The sequence below is a fragment of the Myotis yumanensis genome, unplaced genomic scaffold (assembly GCF_028538775.1).
Source record: "Myotis yumanensis isolate MYYU_CA2020_CCGP unplaced genomic scaffold, mMyoYum1.0.hap1 SCAF_1, whole genome shotgun sequence".
Taxonomy (NCBI): Eukaryota; Metazoa; Chordata; class Mammalia; order Chiroptera; family Vespertilionidae; genus Myotis; species Myotis yumanensis.
In genome coordinates this window covers 5,774,545-5,788,522 of record NW_027223752.1, presented here as the reverse complement: position 1 = coordinate 5,788,522, position 13,978 = coordinate 5,774,545, and positions in this window count along the sequence as shown.

Sequence of the window (13,978 nt, the reverse complement as noted above, 5' to 3'; positions counted from 1 at the left end):
CCAACAGGCAGATGTTCCTACTCGTTTGGAGCATGAACCTCAGATAGAAAGCCTCGGAGGCAGCATCGGGCCCCACGTGGTCTTGCTGTGCACAGGCCCACTTAGCGCAACGCTCCTCCACCTCGCAGTGCAAGGTACAGCCTTCCTGCCTCCACGTGGCTTCTGCAGCCACTCCTAGCACCACGGAGTCCCTTTCATGATGCTATGCCACAGGCTCAGAGGAGCAGCAGACCTCTTGGATAGGATAGCCTGACGCAGCCACGGCAGCTGCCCTCAGCTAAGGCGATGGGCATGCGCATTGTCGCCAGTGTGGGCCAGCTGACCAGAGAACAAGAACCCTCAGTTGCATTTGCCTTCCGGAGATCGGTTAGGGCTGTTCCACTGTCCACGTTGTCTACTTTCTTATACTCCTAATTCTCCCCAGGACTGTGGATGAGGACACCAGGTTCCTGGTTGAAAACCCTGATAGAGTGCTTCTATGTTTTCAATCTCATGTACAGGAAGTCCAGGTCTAGTGTGGGCATATTGCATGGTCAGGGACCTGATTCATTTCTCTCCTATTTGTTGGCCTCCTTTTGGTCTGACAGCTACATCCTCAGGGTGTTTCCCTATAGAATCATGTGATGGATTTCAGAATCTAGAGGCAGCATGCTGCCAGGGCTCTGAGTAAAAAAGCTTTTCCCCCACATCACAGTGAAACTATAGTCCCCCGCAAACTCTGACAAGTGGGAACCTGGGCTCCAGAACTCTTTGTCCTCTGGAGGGATCCATAGCCCATTAAGGACTGCAGCCATTCCGGTTCCACTCTTGGATCTCATGGTCTTTCCACCTCCCTGAGTCACAAGAGCTGCATCTGGTAGAGCTGAATAGCTGAATCAAAGATAGATTCTATTAGTCTGACTGGCATGGCTCAGTGGTTGAGCATTGACCTATAAACCAGGAGGTCATGGTTCAATTCCTGGTCAGGGCACATGCCAGGATTGTGGGCTCGATCCCCAGTGTGGGGCGTGCAGGAGGCAGCTGATCATTGATGTTTCTATCTCTCTCTCTCATGCTCCCTTTTTCTCTCTGAAGTCAATAAAAATATATTTTTAAAAAAGATAGAATCTATTAAGAAGAAGGAAGGGAGGAAGAGATGTATCATTACCATTTCATAGATGGGAAAACTAAGACAGAGTGAGGTTAAGTATCAAGTTCATGCAATATGAACTGACCACACAATTAAGTGGCAGATTAAAATTTGTACCCAAGCCCTGGCCGGTTTGGCTCAGTGGATGGAGCATCGGCCTGAGGACTGAAGGGTCCCAGGTTCGATTCCAGTCAAGGGCATGTACCTTAGTTGCGGGCACATCCCCAATAGGAGGTGTATAGGAGGCAGCTGATCGATGTTTCTCTCTCAATGATGTTTCTAACTCTCTATCCTTATCCCTTCCTCTCTGTAAAAAATCAATAAAATATATTTAAAAAAAATTTGTACCCGAGTCAGTCTGAACCAAAGCCTTGTTTATTGCATAATTGACAGGGGAGGGGTGGCAGAGAGGAGGAGGAATCAAAGAGGAAAAGTAGGAGTGAGAGGGGAAGCATGCAGCAAGGAAGTCCTCCCCAACAGGCCTTGCTAATGCACCAGGGCCAGCTTCAGAACCAACTGTCACCATGTGGTTTTCCAGTTCATTACTCCTTGGCATCGGCGAGTTCTCATTTGTGAGAAGAAAACAATGACTTTAAAAGGCTCATAAAGATTCCTGGACCTCAGCAGAGGCTTCCCCAAACATCATTTCATTCCATTCGGAGAAAAGTGAATCTGCTTTCTTCATAGACAGCCTTTGCTTCCAGACATATTAATTTACAAATGAACAGAAGACAACCGTCCTGCGTTTGGCTGAACTCCAGATATTAGAGGAGGACAATAGCTGAAGCCGTTCAACGAAAGTCAAATGCAACAGAGGTGCAGGCCTGAGTTTTAAAGAAGCTCCGGATTTTATAGTTTCATTCTGAATGGGGTCCTGTTAGTTCTGAGAATAGTAGTATTTTAAGAGACAGGAAAGTTTCCCTTTGTCTATGGGACACCCTCGCCTGGTCCTTTCTGTTCTTTTCCTGGGTGTCCTGGGCAGGAGTAAGCATTCCTGCTCAGAAGAAATGCTGGGCTGAGAAATGGCGGAAGCTCCTGGCTGTGGTAACCCACGCCCTGAATTGCCTCAAGTAACTTTCATGTTAAAGTGCTCTCTCTGTTTCATTGTGTTGGCCAGAGAGTTGGATTCATCCAGAGTGGAAAGTGAGAGTAGGACATAAAGTACACCTTTGTTGTGGAAATGAACCCTTGCCATCTCCTTTCCTTCTTGTATTATTTTAATTAATCAATTATTTTCTCTAAGGAAGAAAGATCCCATTTCCAATTTGTTTTAGGGACCTTGCACTTTGTACTCACAATTCCAACTATGGTACCTACTTTAAATGGTACCAGTATTTTACAAAACATATTTTCCACAGAATCCTAAAGAAGTCTCAACATTGTTTAATACAGAGCCTTACAGAAAACATTACAAATCAACATTGGCAAGTCAGCATGAGACCAATTTCCCCTGTATGTTTAGGACCTGCTAGGTGGGCCTGAGGATGGGAAAATTCACATGTTTGATATAGTGAAATTTCAGATATTTTAGAAAATCTGGGTCAGTGGAAAGATCAATGGAAAGATTACAGATGTTAGAAGTAGATAATTACTTCAATTCTGGTTATCTCACATCTAAACTCTATAGCTTTGAGTAAGTCAAGACAATTCTTTATGACTCAGTTGTCTCATATGATGGCAGGAAAAACTATTACCTACCTATAGGTGTAGTTGTTCTTTAGTGATATTGTTTGCCAAGCCTTTGGTAAAAGATAGGGTCTCAATAAGTGTTAGTTTTTTTCAACCATATGGTGCTCTTATCCTCTGTGTGGGCCATGTTTGCATCCCTGAGAAATAGTTGGTTGAAAATTTCTAGATGAAACTTAGATAACCAAACAAATCTTCCTCAGTATCAATATTTCAAAGAGAGGTGTGGTTCTGGTCATATCAGAGTAAATTGTATTAGACTAACCCCAAAGCCAATGACAATAACAACTCTGAAAAAAATTAAAATATTTTGAATGGTTGGGAAGCATAAAAAGTAGGCAGGATATGATCCTTGAAACAAGAGAGGTAAACTAGATGAGTCCCACATTTATCTGGCTTTTACTGTGTAGACATGGGGGGAAAGAACTCAAACATAAAAGAACAGAATTACTTGGAAGAAGAAAAAAAGATGTGAATTTAAGACTGATTATTGATGGGAAATAAAATGAAATGAAATGAGACATATTTGGGAAGCCCCAAATTCTGCATACCAGTTATTTCTAAATCTTTGATTGATTCTTAAACTTGATATTTATGAGAAAGGCACCAAAAAATTACCAAAGAGCCCTGCAGAAACTAGCAGTTGAGGGCTAAAGAACTGAGTAGTTTAAAAAGTTACTCAGTACGAGGGAAGACATAATTTGGAGATGATATTCCATCACATTACAGGGGCTTGGTAAAAATGATGAGTATTTCATTGAAAACATAGAAGCACTATATCGTAAGAAAAAGGACAAAACCCAAAAACTAATCAATTAAATGATCAATAAGTCAACAAACAACAAAGTAAACTGATCTAGAAAGGCATAAATCCAATACAAGAAGATCGTCTAGTAATGTAATTGCCTGTCAATAGAAAAAAAAAAAGCAACTCAACTTTATTTTGAGGAAGTTAGCAACATCCAAATTATTATCTATAAAAAATGCACAGTATCATGTATGCAGTAACTCATAAAACATACCAAGAAGCAGGAAATATGGCCTATAATCAAGAGAACGTATAGTCAAGAGAAGTAGACTGACAGATGTATCAGGTGTTAGATTGTGAAAATGACTTTAATATAGCTATTCAAACTTCAGTAAATAAATTACAAATAAAAGCAAAAGAAGTAGCAAACAGTGGAACATTATCAAGGAAATATATAATGTATAAGGGAAAAACTAGTGAAAATTTTTGAACAAAAAAACATGGACTACATGAAATAAATAGTGCAATAATAGACTTAAAAGTGGTTTGGATACCTTAGGTAAATGATCAGTGAACAAATCAATATAAAGTGAAGCTCAGAGTTGAACAAACATATTGGAAACATTCAGAACTTCGGTAACACAAGGAATAGTATGAAACGGTTTACTATGCATGTGCTTAAAGTCCCAGAAGGAAAATAAATAAAAATTATTTATAAAAATAAATAAACAAATAGTTGCCAGAAGAGTCCAAATTTAGAGAAAAAAAGATTATTTACAGGTCCAGGAAGCTCTCAAAATCATAAACAGATAACATAGTTAAAATTATGCAAACAATAAATAAAGAAAAAAACTTAAAAGTAGCCATAGATATATGTATACTATACAAGGAATTGTTTCACTGAAGAATACTAATGATGACTAACTTTTAATGAGATATGATGGAAGTCAGAAGGCAATGGAATGCCATCTTTAAAGTGATGAAAATGAATCTGTTGACCTAGAATTCCATTTCCAGCAAAAATACATATATATATATTCTTCAAAAGTTAAAGTATAATTAAGATATTTTGTATTTTTAAAAAACTGATTAAATCTATGTCCAGCAAATTTATACAATAAGTGCTTTAAAAAGTTCATCAGGAGGAGGAAAAAAAATCAGGTAAAAATTCTGATTTAGACAAAATATGGAAGAATTCAAAAAGTAGTATATATGTGACAAAATAAAACTGAAAAATTTTAAATAAATTTTTAATATTATGAATAAATAATAGAATGCCTAAAGCAAAAAGGTGACATCTATAACACAGGTAAAATGTACCAACAATAGCAGCACAGAAGATATAAACATTAATAATAAGTATGCCATTATATGGTCTTTACTTTATATTTAAAGTAATATAATATTTGAAAATAGACTTGGATATGTTATTGCAACTACAACTAATATAATAGAACAACAAAATAAAATAATATCCCTAGTAGGTTCTACCTATGAAAAATTAATCATAACAAATAATCCAAAAAAAATTGTCAAGGGAACAACCAGAGAAGCAATGAACAGATGGGACAGGTGGAAGATAAATAGCAAAACAGTATATTTAAATCTAACCATACTGGTCAAATAAAAGTAGATATTCTCATAATAAATTTAAAAAAACAAGGACTGATTATATGTTTACAAAAAATCACACAAATATGAAGACACTTAGATTAAAAAGAAATAGAGAAAAAATAAAACAGAGATAGTAATATATGTGAGACACATTTAAAACACTGCTCAGAGAAAAAATTTAGTTAAATACTTATATTAGAAATAAAGAAAATTATAAAGTCAATTATCTAAGTTTCCAACTTAAAAATTGGAACACAAAGAAGACCTGAACTCCAAACTAAGAAGTAAAAACTAAAAGTTGCTATTTAATATCTTATGCAAAGATTACCAATATCAGAACCAGAAGGTAAGACATTATTAAAGGTTCTTAGTTCTATGAACATCAATAGGATAATAAGGAAATATAATAAACATCTTTCTAACAATAAGTTTTACAATTTAGAAGAAATGAGCAATTTTTTTTAAGTCACAGACTAGCAAAGCTTACACAAGAAGGAATAGCTAATGTGAGTATTCCTACATTTATTTTTAAAATTGAGTTAAAATTTTGAAATTTCCCATGGAGAAAATTTAAGATTTACATTGTTTCACAGGTGGATTTTACCAAATGTTCAATTTATAATTAATGACTCTACAGACACTCTGTCAGAAAATAGAGGAGCAGCAAATATTTTCAAATTCATTTCATTAGGTCAGTATTTATCTGAAAAAATTATTAGACAAAGATATTACCAAATAAAAGTTAACTCAGATAAACATAGATGCAAAATGTTATAACAATGTTTTTGTTTGTTTGTTTGTTTGTTTTTGCAAAATCAAATCTAGGAATATATAAAACTGAATAATGCAGCTTGGCCAGCATAGTGCAATGATTAAGTGTTGACTTATAAACCAGGAGGTCAATTCCTGGTCAGGGCACATGCCTGGGTTGCGGGCTTGATCCCCAGTGTGGGGCGGGCAGAAGGCAACAGATCAATGATTCTCTGTCATTATTGATGTTTCTATCTCTCTCTCCCTCTTCCTCTCTTTAAGTCAATAAAAATATTTTTTTAAATGGATAATGCAAATGAGCAAGATGGATTTATCTTAAGAATGCCAGGTTAGCTTAACATTTGAAAATAAATTAAAGAAAGTTATAGTCACAGAGTAAAATAAAATAATATTTAATCACCCTCAATACATACAAAAAAAGAATTTAATTAACAGCCAGTCATAATTAAAAAATAATGATCCCTCAACAAACTAGTAATATAAGAAAACTTCCTTAATTTATAAAAGACATCTATGAAAACCCACTTATGGTAGGTATGTAAGTGTGTAAAATGACTTGTACTTAATGGTAGATTTATTGGTTAGCTTGCCACTAAAATTAGAACTACTGCAAAAATGCTTATTTTCAGCACTTCTTTTCCACATTATGCTATAAGTTCTTGCAAGCACTAGGTCTAAAAATAAATAAGTAGAATTAAGATATAAAAGAATTGAAAGTATCTTATGCATAAATGACTAGATTGTTCACATAAATAGCTCTAAGAAATAAAAAATATTAAAATCAAATATACTTGAATTGATAAGTGAATTTAGTAAAATTTCAGGGTACTCGGTCAGAGTATTTAAGAATTTGAATTTCAAATATACTAGAAATACACAATTAGAAAGTAAAATTTAAAAATCACCATTTATAATAGCATCAAAGTCACAAAATACATAAAAATATATTTTGTAATAATATTCTCTAAATATTGTCAAATATTGCTGAAAATAATTTTTAGACCTAAATAAATAGAGACTTGTACTATGTTCATGAATTGGGACACTCAAAATGTCCTCGAATTGAACTTTAGACCTAATATGATCCCAATTAAAGTAAACAAATTTGCCTGCATCTATATGATATCTCTAGTCCTCAAAAGACACCATGAAGAAAATAAAAAAGTCATCCACAGAATGGAAACATTTACAATACATATATCTAACAAGGGGCTTATTTCTAAAATATCTAAATGATTTCCACATATCAAATTAAAATTTCACAGTCCACTAAAATGGGCATATAAATATATATATATATATATATATATATATATATATATATATCACAAAAGAAGATAAACAAACTAAAAGGACATTAAAAGGTGCTTAGAAATATTTGTTCTCCTAGAAACATAAATGAAAACCACAATAAAATCCACTGCACGCCTACTAGAATGACTAAAATTAAAATTACTGACAACAAATAGTGATGAGGTTGTGTAGCAACTGGATCTCATGCATTTTGGGAGAATGTAAAATGGTACAAAAATTTGGGAGGATTTTAAGCAGTTTCTTTGAATGTTAAACATTCACCTGTCTTATGAACCAGCCATTTGTATTCCTAGGGACTGATGGGAGAGAAATGGTAGCATGTGTCCACAAAAAGATATGCATTAGAATTTTCAATTTTTACTATTGATTATAGTAAAAAACTAGAAATGATACAAATGCTTATTATCAGGAAAATAGATAAACTGCTATTGATACATTCATAGAATATGATACAATAATAAAAAATAAAAAATGCTAAAAAACAAAACAAAAAACATGTGTGAATACCAGAAACATTATATTCAGAGAAAGAAACCAGACAAAGAATAAATGTTGCAACATTTTCTTCATATAAATGTTCACTGGAAGTCTCAGTTCATTTAAAGTTTAAGAATGGACATAACTAAGCTGTGGAAATAGGTGGTGATAGCCTGCAAGTGGCCACGAGGCCATGCTCTGTGGTGATGAAATGTCTGTATCGTCTTTGGCACATCCAATAGCTTTAGCTGAGAAACAAATCACCGCCAGAATCAGTGGCTTAAAATACTGATGCAATTCTGCCTCTGCATTTGGTTCTTTGATGCCCTGTGAAGTGTCCTGGGGTTACCAGTTGTCCCGACTGGTTTCTCTCCGCACGACAGAGAGAGGCTCCTTAGCAACTAAGTCTGGAGCTAGAAGAGCCTTCTTTCGGACACAGGCTATTGGTCAGGTTTAGTCACAAAGCCAGCCCAGACTCAAAGAAAAGGGAAGTAGATTCCATCTTTTTTTTTTAAAAAAAAAGTATATATTTTATTGATTTTTACAGAGATGAAGGGAGAGGGATAGAGAGTTAGAAACATTGATGAGAGAGAAACATTGATCAGCTCCCTCCTGCACAACCTCAACTGGGGATTGAGCCTGCGACCAAGGTACATGCCCTTAACCAGAATCGAACCCGGGACCCTTCAGTCCATGGACCGATGCTCTATCCACTGAGCCAAACCAGTTAGGGCTAGATTCCATGTTTTGATGGGAAGAGCAGGAGGCACATACAGAGAGAGGGGGTGGTTCTCTGGAGACCATTTAACCCAGTTCAAATGTTGGGTACATGGATGTGCATTTGTCAAAATTCATCCAACTAGACTCTTAAAATGTATGCATCTCACTATATGTAAATTCAAGCAAATGTGCAATGGAGTCGGCTGTGACAGTTCAGATTTCTCATCTTTACCATTTTTCGGTGAGCATATGGAAAAAAATCAAGGGAGGGAAAGGGTTCTAAAGAATGCATATCAAGGTTCTTTCACTTCGTAAAGTTTTCTTTGGTTGAATTCTCTTTCCAGAATCTGTTACAAGGATGAAAGATGGTATAAAACCAAAGGGAAAATTAAAATCGCTCAGTAGGTCTTCCATAAAAGTCTCTGTTGGAAGAGTTCTCATGTATAGCGTGGCTACTTGCACAAACTAGCCGAAGCACACAGCGATGGTTTTGTCGGATGCTGGGAAGAGGGGCCTTCCATGGTTTGTACCCCTTTCCCCCCTTCGTTTCACGGACATGGAAGAAGATGGGGAGAGACCACTTGGGTTGAACGCTACCACTCACTATTTGTGGGAACCTGGAAAAGTGCATGACCCTCTCTGTGCCTTATTTTCCCCAACAGCAAAAGAGAAACAATGCCACTGAGCTGGTGGAGTTCTCGTGAGGAGGAGGAGAGGTCATAGGAAGTGTTTAGCACGATGTCAGTCATGTCCGAGGGAGTCATTGCAGAACAGTAAGAATGTGAAAAGAAGAAAGAAATTGCATAACTCAGCAGCTAAAGACCTTCTCCAGTTAACCACACTCTTGGCAGCTCCTACTGCCACGCAGGACCCCACCGTCTCACACACAGCCCCCCCACACCCCGGAGCTGCTCTGTCTCTGCACGGCTCCATTAGTCGCAACTAGACTCCAAATATCAGGATTCTTGTCATTACAGGATTATGTGTGGGAATGCAAATCCCCCTAAGGAAGAACCTTATAATTATTAGGGCTGCTTGTAAGGGAAGGGATACCCCAGTAAAAACTCACTTTCTAATCACCAGAGGCATTACATGAGAGAAGGCTTACTCGCTTCTCAAGTTTTGCTCCTTCATGTTGCCAGAAGGGAATGTGTTTGATTTCTGGTTCACACGTGTCCCGTGTCTTTGTATGGGTCAGCCTAGCTGGACCTCAATTTCCTCACCTATAAAATGAGGTTGATGACAACCAGCTCAGGAACTGCGGTCAGTATCAGCGGTGGGTGATATGTATCAGGTTGCCAGCCACGGTGAATACCTTCTGTAGTTATCATCACTGCACATACTGTTATGAAACCCCCGTTAAATGTCAAGCCCTGGGCTGGGATTCACAGTCCAAGGGGAACACAGACATGGCAGGATCTAATTGCGATACAGAATGAAAAAGCTGTGTGAAATATGAAAACAATCCTACAAATGTAATGAGGGGAAAGTGACTGCCCGGGTAATTATAAAGTAACACAAAAAATTAAAAACAAACACAGTTCGATTGTATTTGATTATTAAATTTAAAAGATTAGAGTGTAGCTTGAAAAGCACTCTGAGGTGTTTACATTTGGTGGGAATGGGAATTCAGACTTGAGATATTAAAGCTGGTGAAGTTTATAATAGAAAGACAACAGACTTGGAAGCCAAATGGCTATGGTTTGAGTATTGATTGCAACTTCCTCTGGGCGAACTGGGATAACAAAGTACGCATTCCCGTGCCTCAATCACATAATCTGTTAAATGGCTATAAAACAGGCTCTCTCACTGTTGAGAAGGTTACATGGAATAATACGCATCAGATCATACAGCTGTTAACCTAAAAATAAAAAGCCTTTCACAGTGACAGGCAACAAGCATTTATTTGAGATGGAAGAATAGCTATTTGGAAGCAGTGACTCAGGCAGAAGCCCACATCATGTTCTGATGAGAAGATAAAGGTAATGGGCACGTATGAGAGAGGAAGAGGGGCAATTATACCAACAGAAGGAAGGCCTTTCTATTGGTGCAGAAAACATAACACATGATGCCGATGCTAAACAATGTGTTTAGTTTTCAGTCTGGGCAGCCATCTGTCTGGTACCCATACCTGGTTTTCTGTCATCTTTCCAAAGAGTTCTATGGGACCTGGTCACTTTCGGCTCAGTCTGAGGGTTGTTTTGACCTGTCTTAGCATCCCAAAGGTTTGAGGCATTGATAGGCAAGCCAGCTCCTCTGGCATGGCGGCTCTGGCTCCATTTAAAATGGCTCTGTTCATTCTTTTTTGCACGGCCAAGCAGAGCTGGGGAAGTGCCCTCCGACTGGAAGATGGCCGGGTAGTGGGACAGTTAAGGTGTTTTCAGTTCCAGTAGCAGGAGAGCCTATCTAAGAGTGGCCTGGACAATCAGACAGGTTTATTACCTGTCATGTGAGAGTCTGTCCGAAGCCGAGTGGACGGAGTGGATGGGCTCAGAGGCTCAGTGATGCCAGCAAGAACCCAGCCTTTCCTGGCTCTGCTCGGCCACCCTCAGCTGTCGGCTTCACCTCTCATCGGCCCTTCAAGACGGTTCTGACATCTGCAAACATCATGTCCTCACGCAAAGGCATCTGGGAAAACGGGATGTCCTCTTGTGCATCCGAAATATGTCTCCTACAATGTAATGGCTCCCAAATGTTTAGATCTCAGAACCCCAAAGCGCATTTGTTCATACTGTATATATATATACACATTTACTCTAATAGAAAGTAAACCTGATCACTTAAAGATATTTAGGTACTTTAAAAGTAACAAACAAACCCATTCATAATAATGAAAGTAGCATTTTAATGAAAAACAACCATCTTTTCTAAACCAAAACGACAGTTGTTTTTTCAATTAAAAAAATAGTGGGAAGTGGCATTGCTTCCTATTTTTTTTTTTTTTTTTTCAAATGTCTTTCCTATCTGGCTCGGTAGAACGCTACCCGTTTCCATGAGATCTGCATGCAGGCTGTCAGAGTAGGCTGCTTGCTGTTTGGGTTGAAATGTATGATGAAAATCAGATGTGGGGGCGAGGAAAAGAGGAGCGGTAGTCCTTCAGGTAATGTCAGAGAAAGGATTTCTTTTCTATTACACTCAAACTCAACAAGTGGCCGCATCCTCATGCGATCGGAAAGCGTATCGGTGACCTCTCTGCATTCTGTTTTATTGTCTCTCTTGGCCTCGGAATGGGTAGTTTCCCCGTGTTCAACAGGCATTGGTCGTTTGGAAAACACTGCTCCTCCCATGACTTCCAAATGTCCACACTTTTCATGACACAGCCTCCAAAACCAAGCCACAGATCACCTCGTCAAAATAGAAGTCTCTATTTATTAGGAATCTGTCAAGGTCATGGTAGAATCTGTCTGTCGAGAAAGAAGTATTCACAAAATCTGTTTTATTTTCTTAGAAGTTCTTTCTTTTTTTTTTTTTCATTAGCAACAAATACTATCAGTTGTTTTCCTCTGATGTGGGAGACTCCCTTTCACAGAAACGTTGCCAAATATCCCTGCTCAGTAACTAGCTTGCCAATTGCTCTTGGTAGGACAAATGCTGACTCATGGGAAAAGCATTTGGTTCCATTGGTGACTCAGTCAGGCGCAGGCTTTCCCAGGTCCCTGGGCGTGCAGCAGGGCCGAACAGACGGTCCCCTACTTAGGATACTTCCACTTACCACGTGTTGACTTTACCGTGGTGCAGAAGTGAAATGCATTTGAATTTTGGACTCTGGGCACTTCCAGTCCAGTGATATGCCCTCTGTAGCATCCGTAGTGAGTTGCAGCCCCTGCCAGCCACCCAATCCTCAGTGTCCACAGCATAGAACGTGTTTTCAACTTACACTATTTTTAACTTGTTTATCAGGACATCACCCCAATGTAAGTGTAAGAGCATTTCTTTTTTCTTTTTCTTTTTAAAATATATTTTATTGATTTTTTTTACAGAGGAGAAGGGAGAGGGATAGAGAAGTTAGAAACATCCATGAGAGAGAAACATCGACCAGCTGCCCCCTGCACACCCCCCACTGGGAATGTGCCCGCAATCAAGGTACATGCCCTTGACCAGAATCGAACCTGGGGCCCTTGAGTCCGCAGGCCGACGCTTTACCCACTGAGCCAAACCGGTTAGGGCAGTAAGAGCATTTCTTGACACAGGATAGTGAAAGGATTGTACTTGAGGGTTGAGATTTACTAGGAAAAGAGCATTAAAGCTGGGCTGGGCTGGGAGTACTATAAAGAAGGGAACACTTAATAGGATTAATATTTTTCACTGCTTCATCAAGGCTATGATTAAGTAAAACTAGCTTTTAAGAGCTTTTTTTGTGTGTGTTTTTGTTTGTTTGTTTGTTTGTTTACTGGGAGTCTGGCACAGTGAATACAATTACTCCTGGGCAGTCTGGTGCCACCGCCGGGCACCACACCACGCAGGTACCTCTGTCCACATGTCACCACAGTGACAGAGAGGCCTGCCATCTTAGTGTTACTGTGAAAATAATCGTGTCATCCTTCAATCCAGGACGATTCACACCTTTCGAGCTGCTGTGCAGTCTAATAGGTCAGAAAACTCAGCTCTCATTAAACAGACCTCCTCACAGGGGACCTACAACTGCAGAGTAAATGGTTGGTTGAATAAATCTCATTAAAACATGCTCCACCTGGTTCTGTTTATCCTGAGACTAGGTTTTTAAAAATTACAACAATTACTATATTTTATTTGTTAAAACATTCATAACTTGTATTGCTGCAATTTGGACAAATAACAAAGTGAAGATAGAACGTTTTAAGGGGCAGTTCCCCAGCTGGAGACCCAGCCTGTGAATGTTTGAGTCGGCAGCTTTCCTTTCTTTCTGTGCATTTGGACTGTTTTGCAACCTGCCTTTTTTTTTAACTTCACCTTGTCTCACGGACATTGTTCCACGTGGTGGAAGACTGATGGGCGACATCACTCTATTCAGCTCCCTTTGGATTGGACCTCCATTCCGCCTGAAGCAAGGTGGGGCCGGGGTGCTGGGCCACTCAGTATTGAGCCAGTGACCTGGTGTTTCAGGAATTCTTACCTGTGATGGAGGTTAGGGAAGGAAGGTGTCCCCCTGAGTCCTTGCAGCCTTTAGACAACTACTGGCTACTCAGGACCTCAGAACTCCCTTGTTCCAGCTACTTGTCCTCCTCTTGGATGTTATTCCTGCCACACCCCCTTGCACCTGCCTGGCTGGGCAGGGCTTCCTCCATGTCTTTCTGACACCAGCCTGTCTCGGGGTGGCCCCCTCACACATCGTCCCCTTCAAATGGTATTTTCTCCCCAGCAGCCTTTGAACATTGAATGTTTGTGCCTCCTCTTAGCTCCCATTGGGAACCTCCGCACCATAACCCACCCCCAATGGCTCTCCACCTGCCTCCAGCCTTGATCCGTGGTTCCCTCTGTACCTGGACCACCGACTTGGTCCAGATTGCTGAGCAACCACAGAGCTCACAGTGGCAGGTCGT